The sequence below is a fragment of the Mytilus galloprovincialis genome, chromosome 5, assembly GCF_965363235.1.
Source record: "Mytilus galloprovincialis chromosome 5, xbMytGall1.hap1.1, whole genome shotgun sequence".
Classification (NCBI taxonomy): Eukaryota; Metazoa; Mollusca; class Bivalvia; order Mytilida; family Mytilidae; genus Mytilus; species Mytilus galloprovincialis.
The window spans coordinates 74,495,025-74,508,578 of record NC_134842.1 but is presented as its reverse complement, the minus strand read 5'-3'; the positions used below and the strand labels follow the sequence as shown (position 1 = coordinate 74,508,578).

At 32.9% G+C, this 13,554-nt stretch overlaps 1 protein-coding gene across 2 annotated transcripts in view; it reads left to right on the top strand.

The window, feature by feature from the left end:
- LOC143076400 (uncharacterized) overlaps nt 1-13,554 on the top strand; it is a 263,485-nt gene that overhangs the window by 70,476 nt on the left and 179,455 nt on the right. The window lies entirely within an intron of this gene.

Below are 13,554 nucleotides of genomic sequence, written 5' to 3'. Positions count from 1 at the left end.
TGTAGACGAAGGAGGCATGAACATCTTCAAGCTTCAGTACAAATATATTATTTCTACAATATATATCCTGAAATAAGCACATTGCTCGCCGGTGTATAGAATCATGTGCAATCATACCACATCCCCTTATCTTATCCAAAATGTTATGCTGTTTTTTTAATGAAACAGTTATTGGTAAGTAGTATTTCATGAAACCCCAAAACATTTGAATCTGATTAGAAACATAGACATACTTCATTAAAGGGTATCGATGGCCGAGTGGTCTTAGAAGTTACTTCTGTAATCACTAGCCAGTCAACACTGAAGTTGTGAGTTCGATCCCCGCTCGTGCGGGTGCACTCGTTTTCAACCTTAATTTCTCCTTTCAATGTTGCTTTATTTATTATTTTCATTCTGAATGTCCAGTCAAAAGTTTCAATTTTCAGATTTACAGCCGATTTCACTGAGTGTGTAGCCAAAGGTAAAGTCTTTGGTAAGCTTGCTTGTTAGCTGAACCGTGAAGTCATTATTATGTCAAGTTTACTACCCTCCTTTCGAAGAAGCATAGTCCATCAGATAGATAGATTGGTATATGCTGGAGTAGTATATTCTTAAAGGAGGGTAGTTAACCTAACCTAACAATGACTTTGTGGTTCATCTGACAAGCAAAAAAAAAAAGAAGATATTACTTTTGACTTCACACTCAATGATATCGGCTGTAGTAGTCACCATGTTCAACTTTTCCGGTATTGAATACATATTTGAAATTACTAAACAAAATCTTCTTTATTGCATTAGGGACATTAAACTGTAGAACTACTTAGTGCAATTTGTGCCTTCAATAATATATATAGTATGTGAGAGGGAAAAGATGTTCAACTACCGTTTTTGGTGAATATTCAACAACTACCCTAATTGTGTCTTAAGTAGCAAGAAATATTGACCAAGCCCAAAAGCCTGACATTTTTAGAATATTCGAAGAATAACAAAAATCCGGTGGCAATGCAACGATGCTTTAATTATGTGTACAATAAACCTAATAAGTATTAAAGCTGTATCTCAAAAACTGTAGGAGGATAACCGACTCTTTATATATATAGCTTGTACCAAAAAGTTAATGTGTCAAAATACCGGACATTTAAAGAAAATTTTATTAAAAAAATCAAAACCCTGTAGACATACACACCTCTATTATAAATAAAAGAAACTTTTTAGGTCAAAAACTGAAGGAGATAGCTAGACGTACATGTCCGGACAGAAACAAACGAACGGATGGATGGATTGACGTACGGACAGATCTTAATTAACGAACGTGCTATACATTTAAAAGTAAAATATGTTAAAAGTAATTTCGCTATAGCATGTTTTATTTGAAAATCCAAATAGGATCTGAGTCAATTGAATGCTACATGTGTACTTTTATTTTATGATTACAGCTTGTCAAAAGAATGCTCTGACACATATATAAGAAAAATCATTAGTGTACCGATATATGAAAAGGCTGGAAATACATAATTTACAGTATAGTATAAGTGTAGTTAACTTAATTTCAGTATCAACTGCTCTTTACATGGAATTATGTTTATAATTACATTTCATACTTTGGATTCAATACTGACTGCACTGATGCATAATGTATTAGTTAAGTACATGTAGTACTGTTAAAAGAGTTTTGTCTATCAACAAATCATTGTAATATTCTTATTTCTCTGTTCCAATAACTACTTTTAAATAGACAATGCATAAATTTTTATTTAAGCTTACTGCACATTTTAAATCTCCACACAGAGTTTTTGAACAAAATAGAAATGATACATAAATTTATTTTTCTGTAGGTGGTTAAATTAAAAACTTCAAAGTGCAAAATATATAAGTTTTGATGAAATGATTTTCACCAGAACTACAAAAAGAGTTTGAATATATTGTGAATTTACTATAGAATTCATTTGTAAGATTTCGTTGAGTATTTGAAAATAAAAATTAATAAAAATTAATTCACCATATTTCAAGGGACACTACTCTGTATTTGGCTGCAGTTTTAGACTATTTTGATTTATATGGGTCTAATTTCACGTACAACATATTTTTTAAGAGAATGACATGTCTTGATGACTGGATACGACGTAAAACTATCCGTACGTGATATTCTGATCAATTATGGATCCCGGAATAATTTCGTACCCGTGCCGTTCACTTTGACGTATTATGATAATGACTTGTCAAAATTGTAAACAATCGGATTATTTTTCACATTTTTAGACATGAGCGCCAACGTAGACCACCATGATATTTTATAATGTGAAAGATACACAAGAGTACAGTTGATGGTTGAAAATTTCGAGATGGTCTACGTTGGCGCTGATGTCAAATTTTGTCTCCGAACATGACGAAATTGTAGATTTTTTACATTTTTCGCCGTTTAAGCCTTTTCAAGATACAAGTTTGAACATATTTGAGTACATAACACCTAAAAATAAGGTTCTACATGGACGAGCAGATATTGCAGTTCATTACACAGGCGTGATGGGTTTCAACTTCAAAGTTTAAAAATTCTGGAAAAAGGGGGGCCAGAAACGGCCCTTATCATACCTTGTCCTTTGTTTGCCGCAATATTGCCGCTATATTGTTGCAATATTGCAGCAAACTTTTCATTTCTGTAAGGGTAGTCATTGATGCTATAAATCCAATTATACCTATTTAATATTAGAAGCATGTATACATGAACCAAGATAACAAATATAAAAAGCAATTCCACAGTGTCAAGAAAGGAGAAAATAAAATTTTGTAGTTGTTGAAAATTCTGTTTGAAAAAAATTGACCCCCCCCCCCCCATTTAATATTGGAACATTTTTTTGACCCCCCCCCAAATATGTTCATCAAACCCCCCCCCCCCCCCAGCTGGTAAATAATGAATGTTCCCGTATCTCGAAAACAAGCACACGGACCCTTCATTTTTTTCTGCTTTTTTAGTTATTTTATTTACTGTAACATGTTTCGGAATGGTGTGAGGCGATGAACACAAAGGCAGTTTCAGTCTACATATTTAATTAGCTACATGATAACAAGAGAGTGTGTGCGCATGCTACGTCAGCAATCTATTAATACATTTTGGTTGTGCAGGTATATATAAATTAATTCTGACTGAGTTCTGATATTGAAATATTAATAGTATTGTCACATCCCTTCTTCTTTAAATAAAAATAATTACATAAAAGTTATTTTACCAATTAAAGTCATACATAAAATTTGTTTTACCAAATAAAATCATATTCAACACTTAGGAAATTTAATGTCTAAATGCGAAGTTAAAGTCAAAGATATTGTCATAATGATTGTTTTGCATACATAAAACATATCCTAGCGATTGTTTGAAAACACTACTTCTCTAATAGACGGGTATATAATTATGTTACATTACTTACACGAGATCACTTCAGGGATTATTATGCCCTGCGCGCACTTGTGATCTAATCACACACAAAATCCTTAAATCGTGCTGGTGGTTTTACAACTCTTCCTGATCGTGTCATAATCGGTGTTTCTTTCGCATTTTCGATTTCTGTCGCATTTTCAAGATTGTCTTGATTGTTTATTTCTCCATGTTCAAAGTCGGAATTGTCTCTTTCAATTTCTGTAGGTTCATTGTTATCCTCTTCTAGTGTGTGTTTAAGTTGACGACGATTTCTACGTATGGTTCGCGTTCCAACATCAACTTCGTACGATCTGATGTTGACCTGTTGTTTGATAGTTCCTTTCTTCCACTCTTTGTTGAAGTTTGACGGTTGTATTCTTACGGTATCTCCATTCTTTAACATCGGTAAATCTTTTGTTCCTTGATTGTAATAGAATTGTTGCTTCTGTTTTTGTTTTGTTAATTCTGTTTGTACTTTATTCGGAGTAATCACTTTCGGTTTCAGAAGACTTTCTTTCGTTGGTAAAAGTGTTCTAGTCTTTCTGTTCATAAGTTTTTCAGCTGGACTATTGTCAAAACCCTCGGTTGGTGTATTTCTAAAATCGAGAAATGCTAAATATGGATCCTTTTTGTCAAATTTTGATTTCTTCATTAACCTTTTTACTGTTTGTACTGTTTGTTCCACTTTTCCATTGCTTTGAGCATACAATGGAGAAGAAGTGTCATGTTTAAATTCCCAAAGTCTGCTAAATTTTCTAAACTCTCCACAGTCAAATTGTGGACCGTTGTCTGTAAAACACACATCGGGTATACCGTGCCTTGCAAACTGAGCTCTGAGTTTTCTGATTACTGTTAGCGCAAGAGTATCTTCAAGATAATCGACTTCCCAGTAGTTAGAATAATAATCTACTGTCACTAGATAGTTCTTACTTTGAAATGTCATTAGATCGATTCCTACTTTTGACCATGGACGACTTGGTATTTCGTGTGATATAAGTGTCTCTTTCTGTTGTTTACGTTCGAATGTTCGACATGTTTCGCATCTCTGTATATAATCTTTTACTTCGGCGTTCATTCCCGGCCAATAAAGACTTCCACGTGCTCTACGTAAGCAACCTTCTATTCCTATATGTGATGAATGAATCTTTTTAATCATAACAGTTCTTAGAGATTTAGGAATAATAACTCTCTCTCCTTTGAATAATAGACCATTTTGTAATGTCAGTTCATCTCTTGAAACCTGAAACCCACGGAGTTGGCGTTGAAACTGGTTTTATAATTTCTAACTTTGTCAGTCTTTCCAATTCGGATTTAAGCTTCTCTTTAATAGCGACAGGTACTTTTCTTGGCGGATGTACTACAGGATTTGCAGTATTGTCCAATTCTAAATGATATTTTCCTTGCAATTTACCAGTCCCTTCAAATATGTCTGCATATTCCTTCATAACGGTTTCTTTTGAAAGGGGTTTAAAAAGTGCACCCTGTCTCACTGCTTTAATGTTTTCATAATTTACAGTTACCAAATTCATAGCTTGCACTGCTTTGCTACCTAACAACGGAGTCAAAGTGCCATCTTTTACTACTACAAATTCTGCCTTGAACTTATCATTGTTCTTTGGATTCACCAATTTTAGAATGCATGTTCCTATAGGTTTTATTGTGGTATTGTTGTACATTGTCAGTATTTGACTTGTTTTCTGTAATTGGTTAATATCAAGCTCTTTCAATGTTCTTGCAGTGATTATATTGCATGTTGCTCCACTGTCTAATTGAAATTTTGTTAAGTTGCTTTTCTCATTCTTGCCTATTATTTTCATAGATGCATATATGTGCCTACTGTGCTTTTCTTTAACAGAGTTTACATTGGTGAGTGCTACTGTATTTATTTCAAAATAATCATTACTTTCTTCAGACTCTTCAGAGATTGCTCGGACTCTGTGTCCTAGGTGACGTCTTTGCCTTGATTTTTGTTCTGATTTGCACATGCTTTCGAAATGATTTGCTTTACCACATTTCCTACACTCCTTCCCAAAAGCGGGACATTTTGCCTTGTTAAATTCGTGTTTTCTTCCGCAATATTTACAAGCAGAAGAGTTTTGTGCATAAGACGGTTTAGTTTTATGTGTATATTGCTTTTGCTGTTGATAATTAGGATTTCTTTGTTTATGTTTGACACCATGTACTTCTAAGTCTGAAAAAGTTGGGTTTTCTAATGTTTTTATTCTCTCTTTAGACAGTTCTGCTGCTCTTGAAATTTGTAAACATTTCGGTAGGTCTAAGTCTATAACTCTTAACAATCTTTCTCTTAAGTGTGAATCTTGAATACCACAGATAATTTTGTCTCTTATTAATGACTCTTGCAGCGCTCCATAGTTGCAAGTTGTTGCTAATATTTTCAACTCGGTGACATACTTTTCAAATGTCTCCTCTTTATTCTGGTTTCTCATATTAAATGGGTATCTTTCTACAGTTTCGTTTCGTTTTGGATTGCAATACCCATCAAACGCCTGTAGGACCATTGCTAGTGTCCTATTTTGTGGTTCTTGTTCGAATGCCATTGTAAGGTAGATCTCACGGCCTCTCGTACCGACTAAATACTGAAATAGTTTAACCTTTGCTTGCTCATCCTCGCTGTCCATTACCAAATCGATATATAGATTTAACTCTTCCTTCCATTTCTTCCATGCATCGGCAAGATCATGAGCGTCTAAGTTAAATCTTTCTGGGGCTCTCAGTTTCTCCATTGTTTACGTTTTATAGACAAAGGAAACGAACAAGGTCAATTGGGATGGGCAGTGTTTTGGATATATATGTACTCCCTGATTTATTTAGTTCTGTCCAGACGTCGGACTATTGTCTTTTCTCGTTACTTCGCTTCTTTTAGCACATCTGACACCATGTTTCGGAATGGTGTGAGGCGATGAACACAAAGGCAGTTTCAGTCTACATATTTAATTAGCTACATGATAACAAGAGAGTGTGTGCGCATGCTACGTCAGCAATCTATTAATACATTTTGGTTGTGCAGGTATATCTAAATTAATTCTGACTGAGTTCTGATATTGAAATATTAATAGTATTGTCACATAACATACTATCAATTTAGAACAGTCTTTAAAAAAGTTTGTTATTTTATAACAGAGTAGCGAACATCCTTGTATGTGATTTTACTTTTTCCTTAACAATGCTTTTCTGCAAAACATTTATTACTGTTTTTACCTGGAGAAAATATTTAAGCATAGGCTACGTTTCACTCCCCTGCGTCTATTGATCCCTTGGTAGAAAAGGCGGGATAACATGGAGTGGAACTTCCTTTGTACTGGGTTTATACATATAAAACATATTGCAAAAATGGCAACATTTTAATTTCACAGTATGGGATGTATATTAGGTATGAATTATTTGATTACCAAGTAAATCACAACATGCTCTGATGAGTTTATATTGGAACCTTGTACACAAGTCAATGTCCACAGGACAGGTCAGGAATAACCACCAATTGGTGGATTATACCTCAATTGACGTATAATCCACCAATTGAGGTATATTGGTATAGACCAATTAATGTATAATGCAAGTTTTTTGTAATTAAATGCTAGTGTGAGATAGGAGCATGATTTTGCAACTTGCAACCTATTTCATGAGTTATTGAGTCCTCCGAAAGTTTCAGTTTTGTCAAAACCTGCTGCATCTCTTGAGAATGCATGTGTACAACAACTCTTTTGTTGAAACATTTGTACTATTGACCATGATTGACTTTTGATAATTAAGTATTAACAAAGAGCTCCATTCACCTGTGGAGTTGTACTCATGATCACATGACTGCAGACAGTAATGATGTCCATTGACAGGTGTTGTCTGTCGTTGTCCGTCGTACTTTTACAAAAATCTTCTCCTCTGAAACTATTTGGCCAAATTAAACCAACATGACCAAGCTTGGCCACAATCATCATTTGGGTATCTAGTTTGAAAAATGTGTCCAGTGACCCGGCCAACCAACCAAGATGGCCGCCATAACTAAAAATAGAACATAGGGGTAAAATGTAGATTTTGGCTGATATCTCTGAAACCAAAGAATATAGAGCAAATCTAACATGGGATAAAATTGTTTATCAGGTCAAGATCTATCTGCCCTGAAATTTTCAGATGAATCTGAGATTCTGTTGTTGGGTTGCTGCCCCTAAATTGGTAATTTTAAGGAAATTTTGCCGTTTTCAGTTATTACCTTGAATATTATTATAGACAAATGATAGATAGAGATGAACTGTAAACAGCAATAATGGAGTGGAACGTCCTTTGTACTGGGTTTAAACATATAAAACATAATGCTAAAATGGTAATGATTCAGTTGCACAATCCCAAAGAAAGGGTGTCATGTGAGAAATTTTAATTTCACAGTATGGGCATTATGGCATACATGTATATTAGGTATGGATTTTTTTATTACCAACAGATACATATTGTAGTATATGTCTCTGTTACCAAGTAAATCACACACAGGCACTTGTTTCTGTCAATGGGGGGTTTACTATCCACACTCGTTTTTTTGTTGCTTTTGCAACATACATGTATGATGGAAAATTATAATAGATAAAGATACACTGTACACTTAAAGGGGGCTCACGGGTCTAAATCATTTTTTTTATTTAATATAAGAATTCGCTATGTTTTTCTATAAATATACTTTATCTTATACTTAATAGAAAAATGAAATAAAAAAAATGGGGTCATTGTTCATTTTTTTTACACACATAAGGCCGTTAGTTTTCTCGTTTGAACTGTTTTACATTGTCTTATCAGGGCCTTTTATAGCTGACTATGCAGTATGGGCTTTGCTCATTGTTGAAGGCCGTACGGTGACCTATCGTTGTTAATGTCTTTGTCATTTTGGTCTTTTGTGGATAGTTGTCTCATTGGCAATCATACCACATCTTCTTTTTTATATCACCGTTCATTTACGCTCACAATCTGCCTTCGAAAGAAGCATACATTTTTGTTAATGTCCTTTTTTTCTGTTGAACTAATAGGAGAAATAGCGGTAATATCGAAATAAAAAAAGAACTAAATTAGAGAAATCGCTTAAATTTTACAATTATTTGGTTTATGTACAGCTTATTCGAAAACAGCCTCGAAGACACCCTCCTTGGTAATGTTCATGAAAGTGCATGATCGTCATCCTACCATGAAATGAAAAAAAGAGCAATGTCTTGTCTCATAAATTTAAAGTAGACATCACATTATTTTCATTAAGTGATTTTCACTTTCTTGTTTTCAAACTTGTGATAGAGCCTCTTAACAGCACGCTTTATTTTTACCATAAATCATAAATCATATGTATACCTGTCCCATGGCCTTTCTTTTGAAATGAAAGAAAAAAAATGTAGAGATAGCTCGTCTGCATGTCATTGTGTAGCTTCAAATAGAGTCATCAATACTAGGAGCACCACCTGACACCAAGAGATATATTGTGTAAAGGAGGATATACTATTATCACACATGACAGGTCTTGCTTAACATTCCCCAAACAAACATGACACAATGCTGTTAAAAAAGAAATCTCACACAATCATGCCCTGACTCACCTGATCCAAGTTATAATAATAAAAAATGAGGATGATGATGTCTCCCTATGATTATAAAGAAGTGTGAGTCTTGCATTATGCATTCAAGGATGTACTATGGCCAGGTTCCGGAATTTCTGTCAGATGTTTAATCTCTGTTTTTTTCCTATGATACAGTGTAAAATATTTTGACCCATGACCATGATGACCCCATTTTTCCTTTCTTAAATATAAGACTTCAATTAATAACTCACAAAAAGTCATTTTAATACCAAAATTTAAGCAGATCTTATATTTCTTTCTTTCCTTTTGTTTGCTTCTTAACTAATGCTCTTCTGAATTATGGTATCAATTTTAAATTCTAGATTATTGTAATTTCACCAAAGTGCATCCTTTTTGCCTTTAAACAACAGTCCATTGAATTCATCATTTGATTTATTGTGATCAGTATTTGAAATTATTAATACTGAAAAATGTTTTCTATGGGTTAGAACTATTTGAATAATTGAATTGCATGTCTACAGTTAAATTGAAAATATTTTCAACTAATAAAATCAAATTTAAATCTTTTCCTGAATGATCACCATGTCTTACAGAGTCATGCCTTCATTATTTTCCTCAAAAATCCGCAAACACCTTCAATAACTTGTTAGCTGAAATTCTTGATGATATGTGATCAACTTTATAGAAAATATGACCATCTTGCTGCTCATTTACCTTATCATCATTAAAAAAATAGTGTTTGCGAAGAACAAAATTAGAGTTCAGGAGCGCCCCAGGGTGCAGGATTTTGCACCATTTTTAAAAAAAATTCTGGGGGCCTTGAGCGGCCCACAGACCCCTCGCCGTGAAGGGCAACGAGCAAGCTCGTCCCGCCGAACGGCTACGCCGTCCGCCAGTGTTGCCTGCTACTTTTATTATTTAACCTCCTACTTTAAATCTTATTGACAACCCTGAATTGTGCTGTTGGTTGTTCTTAGCTGTTTTATGGTCGGGTTGTTGTCTCTTTGACACATTCCCCAATTTCAATTCTCAATTTTAATTGTATATTTGTGAATAGAAAATTAAAGGTATAATGAAAATCTATTGCAATAGATTAATTTTATTTTTATCGCACAATGTGGTTATATTTTTTTCCTGTAATTTTGAACATTTTCAATACAAAAGTCTCTCTAATACTGGAGTAACCTCTGCAGTGTCACTTTTACTACCCTTTTTATGTAGAAGCACATGTACTAAAAATAATTTATTCCAGGCCGTTATTTAAAATAAAGTTAAATAGCTTTTGTAATTCTTTTGTTAAGACTGATATTTAATTTTTCAACATTTCATTTGAAATAATTCAGTAGAGCTAGCTCGGTGCTTTTCCCATTTTTAAGGGACTTAATTGCTTTTACAATCTCCCTTGTTTTAATGTGTTCCTGAAAGTCATTTGTCCTGTCATGCCTGTTATTTTTTTGAAAATCATCAAATAATGTTTCAAAATTTTTGAGAATTTTTTCTTGAAATGGATTAAAACTCTGGTCGGTTTTGTTTAGTTTTGGTGGAAGAAGACTTCAAGTCTTCTGAAGGCCAATGGTGCCGACTTTAAAATCATTGAATTCTCTGTATGCCGCATTCGTTTCTGTGTATTACAATTTCATAACAACTTCTGATTCCTGACACCGATTTTTACACATGATTAAGCATCTGAATCATTTAATTTGTAAATTAGGATTGAAAAACGATCACTATTGTAAATATGTACCCTTTTATTTTTGTAAATCATTAGATTTCATCTCATCTACACGAACGTTATTTGTTTTCTTGTAAACGGATGTTTATACTGTAGATATTTGCATGCGTGAATTTGTATCGCGACAACTCGCCCTGTTTACATGTTCGCCCTTGAAGTTATGAATTTGCAGACAAGAAGATTTTGTTTTTAATAAATAAAAAGGGTTCTATTTCTTAATAAATTGTTGTCTTTATTCATTGTTTTCCTTTGTCATGTGAATAAGATGCCCTTCTACTTCAAATGGTTTGAATCTATTTATAAAATTATTCAAGACTCAGTTGACAAGTGCAGTACGTTGCTGTTGGGATAATTTTGATTAAACTCTAAATGCTCATAGAATAAGAAATATTATCTAAAAATAAAATTATAACAATTACGATTTTAGATTAGAGATTATACACAGACATGCTTTGATCAATTTATAGCCAAATTAGTTTACCTGTGTGAAAATGTAAATAATGGTCTAAATGGATATTAATTTGTTTACTAAACAAGTACAGACATAAATATTTGAGGACATTTGATTTATTTTAATAAATATAGGATTTAAAAACTGCAAGTGCAAACAAATTTATTCTTTTTCTTCTTCAACTATTTAAGGACTGATAAAATAATTTACGCTATTAAAAAATAAAAGTATCAATATTTCTTTTTAAGATTTACTGTACACAACTAAAATCTAAAAATATAGGGTGCTTTATACAATGGAAAGCGCAAAAATCCAAAGTTTACGAATTGGAATATAAATGTAAATAAAAAACAAATAATAACTGGACAGGATCACTTAAGCTTTTTACAGTAAAAATAAAGGGGACACCCCTGCTACCTTATCACATATGTACAAACAGCTCATATCACAAATGTTCAATATTTGGTTTTACTTTTATATACAGTTCATCGGACGGATTCACAGTTTCTGCAAAATGCAAGTTCTCTTTGTATGCAACCTATAGCACATATCGGTAGACATTTTTTGAATTTTGTCTTAATCGGTACAACTGTTAATATCAGGCAATATAAATGTACTGTCAATAATCAATTTAACGATATCAACTTGAATTTTATACGTCCGTCAAAATTTTGACGGGACGTATTATGTTATACAAATGTCCGTCCGTCTGTCCGGCGTAAACATGTTGCACAGTAACTTGAGAATGACTTATCCAAATTTCAAGAAACTTTTTAGAGTTGTTTCTTATGATGGTCAAATGATCTGTATACTTTTTGGTGAATATAAGATTAAAACTTTTTGAGTTACTGCACTTTGTAACTAAAACAGGGCGGTGGTTTTTTTTTTCACATGTCGCACCGTATATCAAAAACAATTTTTGATTATTGCTTAAAACTTTACACAATTCTTAGCTATATTAATCTTAAGATCTGTATACTATTTGGTGATGATTCAAAATTTCATTTTTGAGTTATTGAGTATTTTGTAAAGAAGGGGAGGGGTTTTTACATGTTGCGCCGTATCTCAAAAACAATTTATGATTATTGCTTAAAACTTTACACATTTTTTTGTTATATTAATCTAAACATCTGTATACTTTTTGGTGATGATTAAACATTTTGTTTTTCAGTTATTTAGTATTTTGTAAAAAAGGGGAGTTTTTTTACATGTCGCGCCGTATCTGAAAAACAATTGATGATTATTGCTTAAAACTTTACACACTTCTTTGTTCATGTTGTTATATTAATCTAAAGATCTGTATACTTTTTGGTTTTGATTCAAAAAATTTTTTTAGTGACATTTAGTTTTTTTGAAGAAAAGAAAAGAGGGGGGGTTCATATGTCCCTCCGTATTTCAAAAACAATAAATGGAACAAAGCAGCCTGGGTTAGTGGGGCTGCTTTTATGGTAATTCAAGTTACCTTTTATTTACCTTCTTCCACCTCAGAGCTATCAGCTCTATGATTTAGAATAACTGATAAATTCGTCTTGTTACAAAATCAACAAAACAGATTTTTGTCATGAATTCTATTCTTGTCTACAATGTTGGAGAGTGTAAACTTTGTTAAATATATGCACATAGACAAAGGTGGGCAACACAGGCTCTTTAGGGCCTCTTGTTTTAAAACTTATACTATAGGTTAAAATCAGCAATATCTTTAATGGTGGCTGATCTACTTTTTTTAAAAGAGTTATGCCCCTTGTAAATATAACAGTTATGGAAAATGGCCTCGCTAGTGCTCTCATATGTACAATATTCTTGCCAGATTTTTATCAAACTTATACTATAGAGTAATATCAGCAATATTTCGGACAAGTACTATAATGGTTGACGATTTACTTTTTTTAAAAGAGTTACGCCCCTTGGAAATATAAAATATGTGCCAAGCAGCCACATTGGAACTGTTCTTTTATTAATCTTATTATCAAATTTCTGCCTACTATTTGGAAATTATCACGACTATAAAAGAAACGTAGAAATTGCAAACAGCAAAAATAATTACATATAAGATCTACAAAAAAATAAAACACAAATAAAATTCAAACCATCAGGTGACTCCTTACCATTGCTTACAGGAGTTATTGCCTTTCAAATTCAATTTTTGACTTATTTGTAAATTTTTGCCTTTTATCTTGAAAACTATTATAGATAATTAGATACGTAGAATAGAATTTGTAAACAACAAAAATTCAACAATAAAAGGCCTATACAAAAGAATTATATGTCTGAAAACATTGGTTGACTCCTTATTAGAATTATTGCCCTTAAATCATGTAAATCAAGATTGTTGACTTATTCCCCATTTTTTGTCCATAATCTTGAAAAAACAGAAAAGTAGATACTGTGAACAGCAAAAATGATCAGATATTCAAGG